The sequence below is a fragment of the Schistocerca cancellata genome, chromosome 4 (assembly GCF_023864275.1).
Source record: "Schistocerca cancellata isolate TAMUIC-IGC-003103 chromosome 4, iqSchCanc2.1, whole genome shotgun sequence".
Lineage (NCBI taxonomy): Eukaryota > Metazoa > Arthropoda > Insecta > Orthoptera > Acrididae > Schistocerca > Schistocerca cancellata.
This window is the reverse complement of record NC_064629.1, coordinates 735,397,867-735,412,105: the sequence shown is the minus strand read 5'-3', so window position 1 is coordinate 735,412,105 and position 14,239 is coordinate 735,397,867.

The window sequence follows — 14,239 nt, the reverse complement described above, 5'->3', positions numbered from 1 at the left end:
CCATTCCTAGACCGGCAAGGGAACTTGCTGTTCCAACAGGACAATGCACGTCCGCATGTATCCCGTGCCACCCAACGTGCTCTAGAAGGTGTAAGTCAACTACCCTGGCCAGCAAGATCTCCGGATCTGTCCCCCATTGAGCATGTTTGGGACTGGATGAAGCGTCGTCTCACGCAGTCTGCACGTCCAGCACGAACGCTGGTCCAACTGAGGCGCCAGGTGGAAATGGCATGGCAAGCCGTTCCACAGGACTACATCCAGCATCTCTACGATCGTCTCCATGGGAGAATAGCAGCCTGCATTGCTGCGAAAGGTGGATATACACTGTACTAGTGCCGACATTGTACATGCTCTGTTGCCTGTGTCTATGTGCCTGTGGTTCTATCAGTGTGATCATGTGATGTATCTGACCCCAGGAATGTGTCAATAAAGTTTCCCCTTCCTGGGACAATGAATTCACGGTGTTCTTATTTCAATTTCCAGGAGTGTATATTTATATGAAGACGAACTACAGTTCAGGATAGCCTATGCGGTAAGGAGACTGCTTGGAAGTGGGAAATTAGGGCACGAGTCCCGGTCCATCATAATTTTTTATATGTCTCTGCAGGCAGTGCATATATACCTATTGCAGTTAACTTGAATTTCAGGAATAAATTTCAATATTTGAAACTCCAAATATAAATATGAATCGAAAGGGACGGACAAAAATTTAAGCAATCCGGTGTGCGATTGCGAATCAGAATCACAGTGTCGCCTCTCTCTGCATGTTCTGTAGATGCTCTGCCTTGTTTTACAGCGATATGGCAATAAACAGCTGGTAATAAAGACATCATTTGTTTAACTTTGACCAGTATAGGAGAAGATATATCTCGTTCTATTGTTGAATATGAGGATCCAGGGCTCTTCGAAAGTGATTCAGAGACTCAGTGGCTTATGTAAGCTATTGTCGTTGCGCTATTAGTCCGGCCACTGCTTTATGAGAGCAACGTCCCAGCTGTGGGTCACAGCAGGCGAAGGATATTGAAAGCGCGGAAATACTATACCGGCCGGCTAATGCTATTTGAAATTCCAGGTAACCTCCATTGCTTTGTTAAGAGATGCTTCTCACGTCAGGAAGAGTTACGAGTTATGTTCGCTGCCGTGAGAATTTTATGAACCTGTGTCGACATAACTGTTGTCGCAACGCCCACATACTATTCTCCGCCGCTTTCTACACTATCGGACGCGGTGTAACATTCACTCTGTCGAACCTGTATTTGTGACGGTTTCGGTTCGACTCGAAGAAGGACAAAAGAAAGGAGGGTTAGAGTTTAGCGTTTCACCGACACCCAGAACACTAAAAACGGACAATGTTTTAGACACCGATTGGGAGGGAGGGGGGGGGGGAGGGGAGGTGTAAGCAGTATTACTTACTGGATCACGCCGCCAATTTCCCAAAGATAATTGGAAGAACTACTGAAGAGCTCAACCAGAGTAATCCAGCGAAGATTTGAATTCCACTAGTCCTGAATTCGAAACTAAAATATTATCCTGTTTGGCAATCATTACTTAGGTCTTCTAAGGTATCAGTAAATCTGTTTACTTGATTTGTACACATTTCATGGGCCATGGCAAGTTATTCGACCACGAGAGGAGTCGCTACAATCAAAATTCACAGAACGCTAATTAAGAGACAAATAAAGCAAACAAGAGAAAGAAGGAGGTTGGAGTTCACGTCCAGTCGGAAAACAAGGAATTTACGATAGCGCGTGCCTATGAGTAACACAATAAACTGAGAGCTCCAAATTAATTTGAGAAACTCTTGTACAGAGGAAAGGGTGGGTCACAAAGAACCCTTTCAATCTTGATTTGCAAATGTGGAATTTATCACTTACAATTTGAATTTCTGCTAGAAACCTGTTAAAATGGTAGCCGAAAAACAGTGCACTGCTTGCTGTGTCGTGGCCAAGGAACTAAAGTAGAAACATTGTTTTCTGTGTAGTCTTCAGTCAGTGGATGCTGTAATTTCTATGCATAGACTCAGTATAACTGATTAAAAATCCCGTGAGTCAATATATACAGGTATGGCTGAGTTAGAATTCCAAGGCCCTTGATCAACAGCCTGTACGTAGTTTGAGGACTGAAGCGGAAGATCAGTTCGATTATTTTTCTCTAGGATAAGAATATTCTTTGTCAGTACACAATGCTACATCAAAATATTAAAAATACCTTTTTTTACTACCCTCACCGACACTTATTTCGTCCACATGTTGAAGCTCTTGCTCGCTGTTTACAGTAAGTAGAGCTGCGAAATGGGAAATATCTACCTCGCTATTGAATCACAAACACCTCTAACATCCCATCACGCTGTCCTTATTTATGTGCTGCAAGGTTTTCAAAGAGCTCCTCTACAGTGCCAGCTACCACAATCCTATATATCTATTTTAATCGTCATTAACTGAAAAATTTCCGAATTAAAGAAATAAAGCCTTTTGATACAATGCACGTTACTTAAAGTAAATACCGGCCCAGAGATCGGTAAGATAAAGCTTTCTTTACTTTATTTTCGATAGTTCTGTAGGATTTATAACTACGAAATAGATGAGTTAGCAATAACAGCTCTATAAAGAATGTTTTGTATATGCATTTTCGATCACACTGTTCACTACGCTATGTTTTTATGCGCATATTGAGAGTGACACACACTTTCGTGATAGGTGTCGTATTATCACAAATAACAATCTTCTTCATTTGCAGAAATTATTCCAGTTCATCTGTGGCATGAATCAGCAAACCAGTGCTTTACTAATATTGGTTGAAAACAGTCTTGCTTGCAATTTTAGTTTTTTTGTTTATCAACTACGCGTTCCACCTTATTTAGGCATCTTCAGGCTGATATACGAGTACATAGATAACCAAGACTGTTTTCAACTAATACTATTCTTCATTTGCCTCCTGACTCCATTATCAAGTTTAGGCTATTTTACGATACTGTGTAGCAAACGAAGTGCTAACATGGAATCTCTGTGGTGTAATGACACTACGTACAATAGTTTAGATACCGCTAGTAAATTGCTGCTTTTGTCACCGATGCACCAGATAATATCGAATCGACAATTTTACCTCGTTTGAAAACTGTTGAAAAATCTCTTGAAGTAGATTTTCATGTTATTTCGTCTAAACCTTGTACGTGGTCGCTGATACTAACTGACTACGTTGCTTCCGCTTCACGTTACACACTGGAAAGGTTAGCCTAGTGGGAAATGACGCTTAAGCCAGTAAAGCTGTCAGATTTCTATAAGCAACCCACTCTACGTCACTAATCACTTAATATGTGTGGGCGAGCTTCGATCTGTTCACATTTGTTTCACAAAGTGAATTACACTGAATACGCCTATAGGGAGGAAACGGGAAGGAGGAAAACTTGCATGTCGACCAATGGATCGCGTCGGTCACGCACTTTTAAGCACGTGTGCTTCTCCTAGACGATCTGTGACAATATTTATGGCAAGCTTATACTGCTTCCTCTGACAAAAATCAATGGGAGGAATGCAGCCGATGCAATGCTATCTAGTTCTGAATAACAATATTTTTTTCAAGGCACGCCATTGTAGTTACGAAGTATTGCTTAGAAATACGTGATTGCTTCCACGTTTTAATCTCGAATAAAGCAATAGTTCTACATTACATTCACATAAATTTCGTATTACGACATTTTTATCCAACTTATTTGTTAACAAAGATTTTTATATATAAGATTAAAAGCGCAATTAAATCATCTTGACCGTAAGTGTTGCAATTCGCCATTGAGTCACGTAAAATTACATCCAATATTCAGGTACTATTCCAGGAAGCTTGATATGGAAATAGTTTACTCTTGTCAGTCTCCTATGACAGAAATACCTGTAACGCACGTATTACTACAATCTGAAATGTGAAAATATCTGGGTACACGTGGCGGCACGGAGACCGGCTGGGGCGAAAGTCAGAGACTATCCCGACGCTCTTCTGGATGTGTGTGTAAGACGACCTAAAAACCATTCATAGGTCAACTGACACAATGAAATCACACGGATTTAGTAATCACGTCCATATTTCCCGTTTTGACGTTTCTCAGTTGTTCAGCAGTAAAAGCTACCATCTCAAAAACAGAATACTGGCTTTAATGAAGATTCTTCGTAGATTAAAATGTGAACCTGGATATTGGAATACTTTTCGAAACATACAGTGTTGGACTAACACTCCAGAGAGAAATGATGTAGTGGAACGAGGCGTAGCTGCAGGCTAGAAATTATTTCCAGAATTACTGAATGATGTTATGCAGTTTGAAGCTTTGACTCAGACACTGAACCGTGGCCGGATATCTCAGTTGGTAGGGTGCAACCCATTGAAGGACGACATCTGGGTTCGAACCCTTGTACGAAACACAGTTTTAATCCTACAAGATACACGGCAAAAACTGTTCGTCTCTGCCGACCATGACTGTAGCAATGAATTAGGCGGTAAATTATCAGTGAACCAGCGATGTGGTGCAATGGTGAAGACGGGGAGAAGTTTTCTGGTGGGACTCATATAACTTTCTCAATTTCCAATCTCAAATTACGTTTCCAGTCGTTTTCCCAAGTTTTTGTGAACTCCAGGACGATTCTTCAGAAGACTGTGGCCGATTTCATTGTTTATCGTTTTTCAGCTGAGTCGCTGCGTCCCCTCAAAAGATCTCCAGGTCAGTGTAATGAAGTCTCTGAAATTTTGAGAATTGCTGTCCTGGGCAAGACTGTGTTGGAAGTAGATCGCTCGGTCATATTACAAAGTATCAGCAGTACATCTGTGCGGTGTGGATGCCTTACGAGCGCTTGTGCATTATAGTATTGTGTTAGCGTCTATTATGGACGGGTGTGGAATGAAAGGAAGAGAGAGGGTGGTGTCCAGTACCAGCGCGATATACACTACTGGCCATTAAAATTGCTGCATCACGAACATGACGCGCTACAGACGCGAAATTTAACCGACAGGAAGAAGATGCTGTGATATGCAAATGATTAGCTTTTCAGAGCATTCACACAAGGTTTCACACAAGGTTGGCGCCGGTGGCGACACCTACAAGGTGCTAACATTAGGAAAGTTTCCAACCGATTTCTCATACACAAACAGCAGTTGACCGGCGTTGCCTGGTGAAACGTTGTTGTGATGCCTCGTGTAAGGAGGAGAAATGAGTACCATCACGTTTCCGACTTTGATAAAGGTCGGATCGTAGCATTTCGCGATTGCGGTTTATCGTATCTCCACATTGCTGCTCGCGTTGCTCGAGATCCAATGACTGTTAGCAGAATATAGAATCGGTGGGTTCAGGAGGGTAATACGGAACGCCGTGCTGGATCCCAACGGCCTGGCAGCACTAGCAGTCGACATGACAGACATCTTATCCGCATGGCTCTAACGGATCGTGCAGCCACGTCTCGATCCCTGAGTAAAACAAATGGGGATGTTTGCAAGACAACAACCATCTGCACGAACAGTTCGATGACGTTTGCAGCAGTATGGACTATTAGCTCGGAGACCGTGGCTGCGGTTACCCTTGACGCTGCATCAGAGACAGGAGCGCCTGCGATGGTGTACTCAACGATGAACCTGGGTGTACGAATGGCAAAACGTCATTTTTTCAGATGAATCCAGGTTCTGTTTACAGCATCATGATGGTCGCATCTGTGTTTGGCGACATCGCGGTGAACGCACATTGGAAGCGTGTATTCGTCATCGCCGTACTGGCGTATCACCCGGCGTGATAGTATGGGGTGCCATTGGTTACACGTCTCGGTCAGCTCTTGTTCACATTGACGGCACTTTGAACAGTGGACGTTACATTTCAGATGTGTTACGACCCGTGGCTCTACCCTTCATTCGATCCCTGCGAAACCCTACATTTCAGCAGGATAATGCACGACCGCATGTTGCAGGTCCTGTACGGGACTTTCTGGATACAGAAAATGTTCGACTGCTGCCCTGGCCAGCACATTCTCCAGATCTCTCACCAACTGAAAACGTCTGATCAATGGTGGCCGAGCATCTGGCTCGTCACAATACGCCAGTCACTACTCATGATGAACTGTGGTATCGTGTTGAAGCTGCTTGGGCAGCTGTACCTGTACACGCCATCCAAACTCTGACTCAATGCCTAGGCGTATCAAGGCCGTTTCACGGCCAGAGGTGGTTGTTCTGGGTAGTGATTTCTCAGGATCTATGAACCCAAATTGCGTGAAAATGTAATCACATGTCAGTTCTAGTACAATATATTTGTTCAATGAATACCCGTTTACCATCTGCATTTCTTCTTGGTGCAGCAATTTTAATGGCCAGTAGTGTATGTCGCCATAGTCATCAGGGAAGTTTTGTGCTTCATTTGTATTGAGTCGTGGAAACCTTGATCTGCATGTTATCGTATTTTACTTGTTTGTGTACTGTATTTTATGAGGGAGAGATTGTGGACCAGAATTTGCCTAAACGAGCATGGACAACTGTCTATTCGCATACTTAGGCTAGCCAGTATACCAGACTAGTGCAAATTAATCTGCTGCGCGGATTCGAGCAAGGTCTGTATCACGTCCCTGTCTTGGAAGTAAGCGCGCTGCTCGTTGAGCCATACGAGAAGAGGTCGGGTATCATCCTGCTGAAATATATCATGTAGAGGTGCCTGCACGAGGGGCAGTAGCTGGCACTCTAAAATCTTCCTAATGTGGTGGGTGCTATACAGATTTATCTATGTATGTAGGAGTAGAGGTCACATGTCGTATCCAAATCGTCATATTTACCATTTTCTGTCTGCGACAAACAAAATAGGATGTCAGGTGTGAGTAGCATCTGCGAGTGGAAGCATGACTCGTGTGAAAACACATTTTCTCGCTGAGTACGTCAGAGACAGAATTCACTTTCCCTTTTCTGTCCGAGCGGCTTCTGAACCATGGAAGGCAACAGAATGCGATATGTGCCACGAGGCTAGGTCGCAGCAGACGGTGTCAAACCATCAAAGCAGACAGGTCCACTCCATCTGCACAGCACCCAGCGTCGAGCCAACACTTTGATCGATGCTGTAAAGTCCTTTCCGGAACAGGTGGAGATCAGTGTTTAACGTCCCGTTGACAAAGAGGTCATTAGAGACGGTCCTTTGCGGCCATGCGGACATGCTGGTTCTCCTCCAGTGCTGTGGCCAATTTGCGTTCATCGTTGCGTAACTATGTTCAAATGGTTCAAATGGCTCTGAGCACTATGGGACTTAACTTCTGAGGTCATCAGTTTCCTAGAACTTAGAACTACTTAAACCTAATTAACCTAGGGACATCACACACATCAATGACCGAGGCAGGATTCAAATCTGCGACCGTAGTGGTCGCGCGGTTCCAGACTATAGCGCCTAGAACCGCTTGGCCACTCCAAACTATCTTCCCTATCCACTAGTTCTAGACACGCAACATCGTCCGTACAACCGGAAATGGCACGGTATGACAAACCTATTTTCTGAAGAATGTATATTCCGACCCGCTCGAACTCACTTTCTGATATTGCTTTTGACGTCGACGAGGCGCGGTGCGGCTTTTTTTTTAGCGTTTTCATTTCGTTCGATTGCCCATCAGCGTCTGAGCTTGACGGAAAATCGTTATTTGTATTTGCTCACAAGAGGGGGTTTGCTGAGCCTACGAGTGAAATATCACCCTGCAGTCTTAATCACACATTTTAGAAGTTTGAATTCATTCGGGCTTTTCTTTTTATGTGTTGTATATTTTTCAAATCCTAGTACATGTGTTCGGCTCGGACCAGGAAATGCATAAGATGTTTCGCTCATAAAAGTCTGGGAGAGGATAGAATACATTAGAACCATTCTGGAGGAAGTTGTCCACTAATGCCTCATCTACGACAACTATTTTCATATCTTCGTTGATCCATCATGGATCGCGGGACGACGGCTGGCATGAACTTCTTGATTCAATAATTTACCCACAGCCGTATGTATTATAGAAATTTATTTTATTTTATGAACTTCTATGCGCTAATAGTTTCGGCATTACAGTGATGCCATTTTAAGGCCCCACTCGTCATAGTCATAAAATCGCTATACACGGAAGGAGCCACCAAGAGCTGTTGCAGGACGATTTGATTGACGGATCAAGTTATATGGCTCCTTCCGTGTAGAGCGATTTTACGACTATGACGAGTCGGGCCTGAAGATGGCATCAATGTAATGCCGAAACTGGTAGCACATAGAAGTTCATAAAATAAAATAAATTTCTACAATACATACGGCTGTGGGTAAATTATTGCATCAAGAAGAAAAAAAAAACTATTTTCATATGTCCTTGATATTTCAAACGGAGCTAAAGGAAGGGACAGGGATTGTCCGGAGAAGATTTGTGCTTTTTTATTTTGTCACAAGAACTTTCCAGTGATTTTTTTTTACAAACTCGGGTGGGAGACGCCATAGGGAATGTGAAGAACTTACGAATAGGCATATTCTCAAAATTTATGAGACACTGTCTTCAGAAAAGAGTTAAACAGTGTAACTCCACCATGCATACCTGTCTTGCAAAGAACACTGCTATAAAATTACAAGAATCCGACTGCTTACGATTGCGTACAGTCAGACGTTCTGTCCTCGAACTATTCTTGAGTGTGTCAGGAAGGGGGGCAACAGATACTGATGCACTTACCACATACACTGATCAGCCAGCACATTATGACCTCCTATCTAATAGCGCGTATGTCCAACTTTGTCACGGATAACAGCGGCGAAGCGACGTGTCATGGAAGCAATGAGGCCTTGATAGGTCGCGGGAGGGAGCTGTCACGACATCTGCATACGCAACTCACGCAAATTCCCGTAAATTCCGGGGAGGGGGCGATGAGCTATGACGCCACGTTCAGTCACAGCCCAGATGTGGTCGATCGGATTCAGATCTGGCGAGATGGAGGACCAGTAATTAATTGGAACTCGTCACTTCCACTACTCTCCTTGTGACATATTACATTATCTTGTTGAAAAATGCCATCGCGATCTGGAAACAAGATTGTTATGAAAGGGTGTACTTGATCTGCAACCAGTGTACGTCACTCTTGACTGTCATTGTTCCTTGCACGAGCTTCACTGGAGCCATGCATGCCCACGTGAATGTACCCCTGAGCATAATGGAGCCGCCGGTATCTGGTCTCCGTCCCACAGGACAGGTGTCAGCGAGCTGTTCTCCTGGAAGACGATGTATTCGCGCACTCCCACATCATGATGAAGAAGGTATCGGGATTCATCAGATTATGCAATGCTCAGCCGCTGCACCAACATCCAGTGCCGATGGTCATGTGCCCATTTCAGTCGTAGTTGCTGATGTCGTGGTGTTAACATTGACACATGCATGGATCGTCGGCTGCAGAGGCCCGCCGTCAGGAGTGTTCGGTACACTGTGTGTTCAGACACATTTGTACTCTGCCAACCATTAAAGTCTGATGTCAGTTCCACCACAGTTCGCCGCCTGTCCTGCTTTACCAGTCTGCCGAGCCTAGGACGTCCAACATCTGTAATGATGGGTGGCCGCCCAACCCCACGATGTCTGGACGTGGTTTCACCTTACTTTCACCACGTCTTGAAGACACTGAACACAGCACTCCTCGAACACCAGACAAATCGTGCAGCTTCCGAAACATTTGTGCCTAGTCTACGAGCCGTCACAATCTGCCCTCGGTCAAATTCAGACATATTACGGGCTCTACACACGGACAGCACGCTCACTGTTGCTAGATACACCGTGCATGTGTCTTACTAGCAGTCATTACTCGCCAATTGACACTGCTATGGCCTGGACGGGTTTATATCGATAGCAGGTCACTGGTCATAATATTCTGGCTAATCAGTGTATGTATGCATAAATGTAAATGTAGGTAAAGAATTAACAATCTAAGTTTTTCGATAGTCAGTAACGTACGCTATACACTTAAAAGTACAAATTCTTGATTTCAGTGTAAATAATATTAATAATAAAAGTAAAATTTGTCCTATACTGCTAAAGCAGTGGTAGAATAAGAAGGGGATCTCGCACGGGTGGAGCATCATCAACATTCTCACTAGTTTCCGGTTCAAGAGATATTGCATTGAGGTCTACGATTTAGCCCATGACGTCGACGCACAATCTGTATATCGAACGCTGAACTCTGCTGCCTCTCGACTCCTTGCTGGTCGTGTTATGTCCATGAAACCACACTCATCTACATCTACATCTACATGATTACTCTGCAATTCACATTTAAGTGCTTGGCAGAGGGTTCATCGAACCACAATCATACTATCTCACTACCATTCCACTCCCGAACAGCGCGCGGGAAAAACGAACACCTAAACCTTTCTGTTCGAGCTCTGATTTCTCTTATTTTATTTTGATGATCATTCCTACTTATGTAGGTTGGGCTCAACAAAATATTTTCGCATTCGGAAGAGAAAGTTGGTGACTGAAATTTCGTAAATAGAACTCGCCGCGACTGCTTGACAAAAAGATGAACTCTGAAGACACAGTCAGAAGTCAATGTAACTTCATACTCATACACAGCATCGGCGGGCATGTAATTTCACTATAGCTGCAATTCTCTCGACAGATAACACGTCCACCAGAATGCATTACTAAAGTTCGCGTTTAGTATTGTTACCAGGCCTGGTAACGAATATAAGGGGCATAAACAGCGTCATATTTTGAGTGATCACTGTGAAGGACACTTATAGTGAGTCTCTATTTGGTCATCTGGTGGAATCGTGCAATATCCAAATTTTTGGGGTATGTAGAAAAATGTAAGTCAATGCGGAACGAGTAGGAAAACAAACCTGTAATGTTCGTGTACAGTTATTAGTAGTGTCCTGCTTGACACAGTCAGGCCGTTCAAATATCCGGGCGTAACGTAGCAAGGCGATAAGAAATGGAACGAGATATCAGGATTGTGGTAGGGAAGACGAATGATCTACTTCGTTTCATTGGGAGGATTTTGGGAATGTTTGGTACAACTGAAAAGGAGATCGCGTATAGGACTCTGGGGCGACCTATTCTTGAGTACTGCTCGAAACTTTGGGATACGCACCAGGTCGAATTGAAGAAAGACATCGAAGCAGTTCGGAGGCGGCCTGGTGGATTCGTTACCAGTAGGTTCAAACAATACGCAAGTTTTAGAGAGATGCTTCGGGAATTCAGATGGGAATCTCTGAAGAGAAAGCGACCTTATTTTCGAGGAGCAATAATGCGAAACCAGAATGAGATTTTCACTCTGCAGTGGAGTGTGCGCTGATATAAAATTTCCTGGCAGATTAAAACTGTGCGCCCGACCGAGACTCGAACTCGGGACCTTTGCCTTTCACGGGCAATTGCTCTACCATCTGAGCTACCGAAGCACGACTCAGGCCTGGTCCTCACAGCTTTACTTCTGCCAGTATCTCGTCTCCTACCTTCCAAACTTAATCTGCCAGGAAGTTTCATATCAGCGCACACTCCGCTGCAGAGTGAAAGTCTCATTCTGGAAACATCCCCCAGGCTGTGGCTAAGCCATGTCTCCGCAGTATCCTTTCTTTCAGGAGTGGTTTTTCTCTCGCTCTGACTACAAGTGGAACGGGAAAGGAAACGACACGTAGTGGTACAGGGTTCTGTTCACCACGCACCGTACGGCGCTTGCGGGGTGTGTATGTCGATACACACGTACGTTCAGATATGACAGTGCCCCGTTGTCGAACTGCATGGGAACGTGTGGGCTGGCATACTCATCGTCTAGTTTCCGGTCGCCCACGTCTGACCACCACAAAGGAGGATTGCCGTATTGTGCGCCTAGCACATCGTAACTCCTTTGCATCTGCGTCTGCCATCCGAAAACAAGTAATGGATTCCCTGCAACATTCTCTGTCATTCCGCACCATTGGTCGCAGAGTAGTCGCTGCTGGACTATGGAATCGTAGCGTAGGCTGCTGTTAACAGCACAACAGAATAGGCTGCTTTTGGAGTGGCGCCGTGACCGGAAAGCATGGACAGCTGGTGAATGGCGCCGCATTGTGTTCAGCGATGGACAGCAGTTCTGCGCCATCCCACGGTGGAAGGGCTTACGGACACCCACTACCAATAACATGCCAAATTCAGGTTGGCACGTCGACGCCGTGTAGATACGGGATAAGGTCAGCAAAAACAAGCAGAAGAATAATAAAGCAAGTATGTATTGTACAGTATGTATTAGCCACACATGTAATAGCTCTCTGAAGCAGGGTATTTTCCCAGGTAGACTGAAGTATGCCATTGTTAAACCACTGCATAAAAAAGGGGATACGTCTGATGTCAACAACTACCGCCCAATCTCCCTTCTGACTGCCTTATTCAAAATTCTTGCAAAAGAAATGTATTGTAGAGTAGCTTCACACCTTTGTAAAAATAAAATTTTAACAAAATGTCACTTTGGTTTCCAGAGCGGTTTTTCAACTGAAAATGCTATATATACTTTCACTAATGAAATATTAAATGCTCTGAGTAACCGGAAGTCACCCGTTGGGATTTTTTGTGATCTCTTAAAGGCTTTTGATTGTGTAAATCATGGAATACTTCTAGATAAGCTCAAGTACTGTGGTATGAATGGGACAGCGCTCAAATGGCTTAAATCATACCTAACTGGAAGAGTGCAGAAAGTTGAAATAAGCAATTCACATAATATGCAAAAGCTGGTGATTTCTAAAAACTGGGGAACAATCAAGAATGGGGTGCCGCAAGGTTCGGTCTTGGGTCCTCTGCTGTTCTTAATATATATATTAATGACCTGCCATTCTATATTCACGAAGATGCAAAGCTTGTACTTTTTGCCGGTGATACAAGTATAGCTATCACACCCAACAGACAAGAATTAACTGGTGAAATTGTAAACGATGTTTTTCAGAAAATCATTAAGTGGTTCTCTGCAAATGGGCTCTCATTAAACTTTGACAAAACACAGTACATACAGTTCCACACAGTAAATGGAATGACACAATTAATAAATATAGACTTCGATCAGAAATCGGGAGGTAAGGTAGAATATTCAAAATTTCTGGGTGTATGCATTGATGAGGGGTTGAACTGGAAAAAAACACACTGAGGCTATGCTGAAACGTTTGAGTTCAGCTACTTATGCTATTAGGGTCATTGCAAATTTTGGCGATATACATCTGAGTAAATTAGCTTACGACGCCTATTTTCATTCTCTGCTTTCGTGTGGCATCATATTCTGGGGTATCTCATCATTGAGTAAAAGAGTGTTTATGGCACAGAAACGTGTAATCAGAATAATTGATGGAGTTCATCCAAGATCATCCTGCAGACACTTATTTAAAGAGCTAGAGATCTTCACTGTAGCCTCACAATATTTATATTCACTTATGAAATTTGTTATTAACAATCCGAACGAATTCAAAAGTAATAGCAGTGTACATGGCTACAGCAGTAGGAGAAAGGATGATCTTCACTACTCAAGGTTAAATCTAACTTTGGCTCAGAAGAGGGTAAATTATGCTGCCACAAAAGTCTTTGGACATTTGCCTAATAGCATCAAAAGTCTGCCATATAGCATTTAAAAGGAAATTAAAAGAATTTTTTGATGGTAACTTCTTCTACTCATTAGATGAATTTTTGGATATAGTAAGTGGGTAGGTAATTTCCCCAACTCCCACAAAAAAAAATTAAAAATATTAAGTGCCATGTAATATTTTGTGTAATGTAATATCTTGTATAGACACCTTTTATTAACCTGACACGTTCCACATCATTACGAAGTGTCGTATTCATGATCTATGGAACAAGTACTAATCTAATCTAATCTAATCTCTAAACGGCGTTTGGGCAACCTGTGACACTGTCTCTCACTGGTTACAGGCTCCTTGTCCTGGAGTGTTTATTACTCTACTAAATAGGAAATGAAATAAAATTAAGAAGAAGTAGTGTGAAAAACACGTTACAAATTAAATACGTTTTGAAATAGAAACTATTGACAACTAACACAAATTTTCATTTTAGAGAGGCGGACAATTGTTAAGATATTAAAGCTTCACTCCGTTTAGAAATATCACGTGTTCCATCATAGAAGACCTTCCGGTTCAAGGTGCAAGAGGGAAGGAAGGACAGAGGTTCAAATGGTTCAAATGGCTCTGAGCACTATGGGACTTAACTGCTGTGGTCATCAGTCCCCTAGAACTTAGAACTACCTAAACCTAACGATCCTAAAGACATCACGCACATCCATGCCC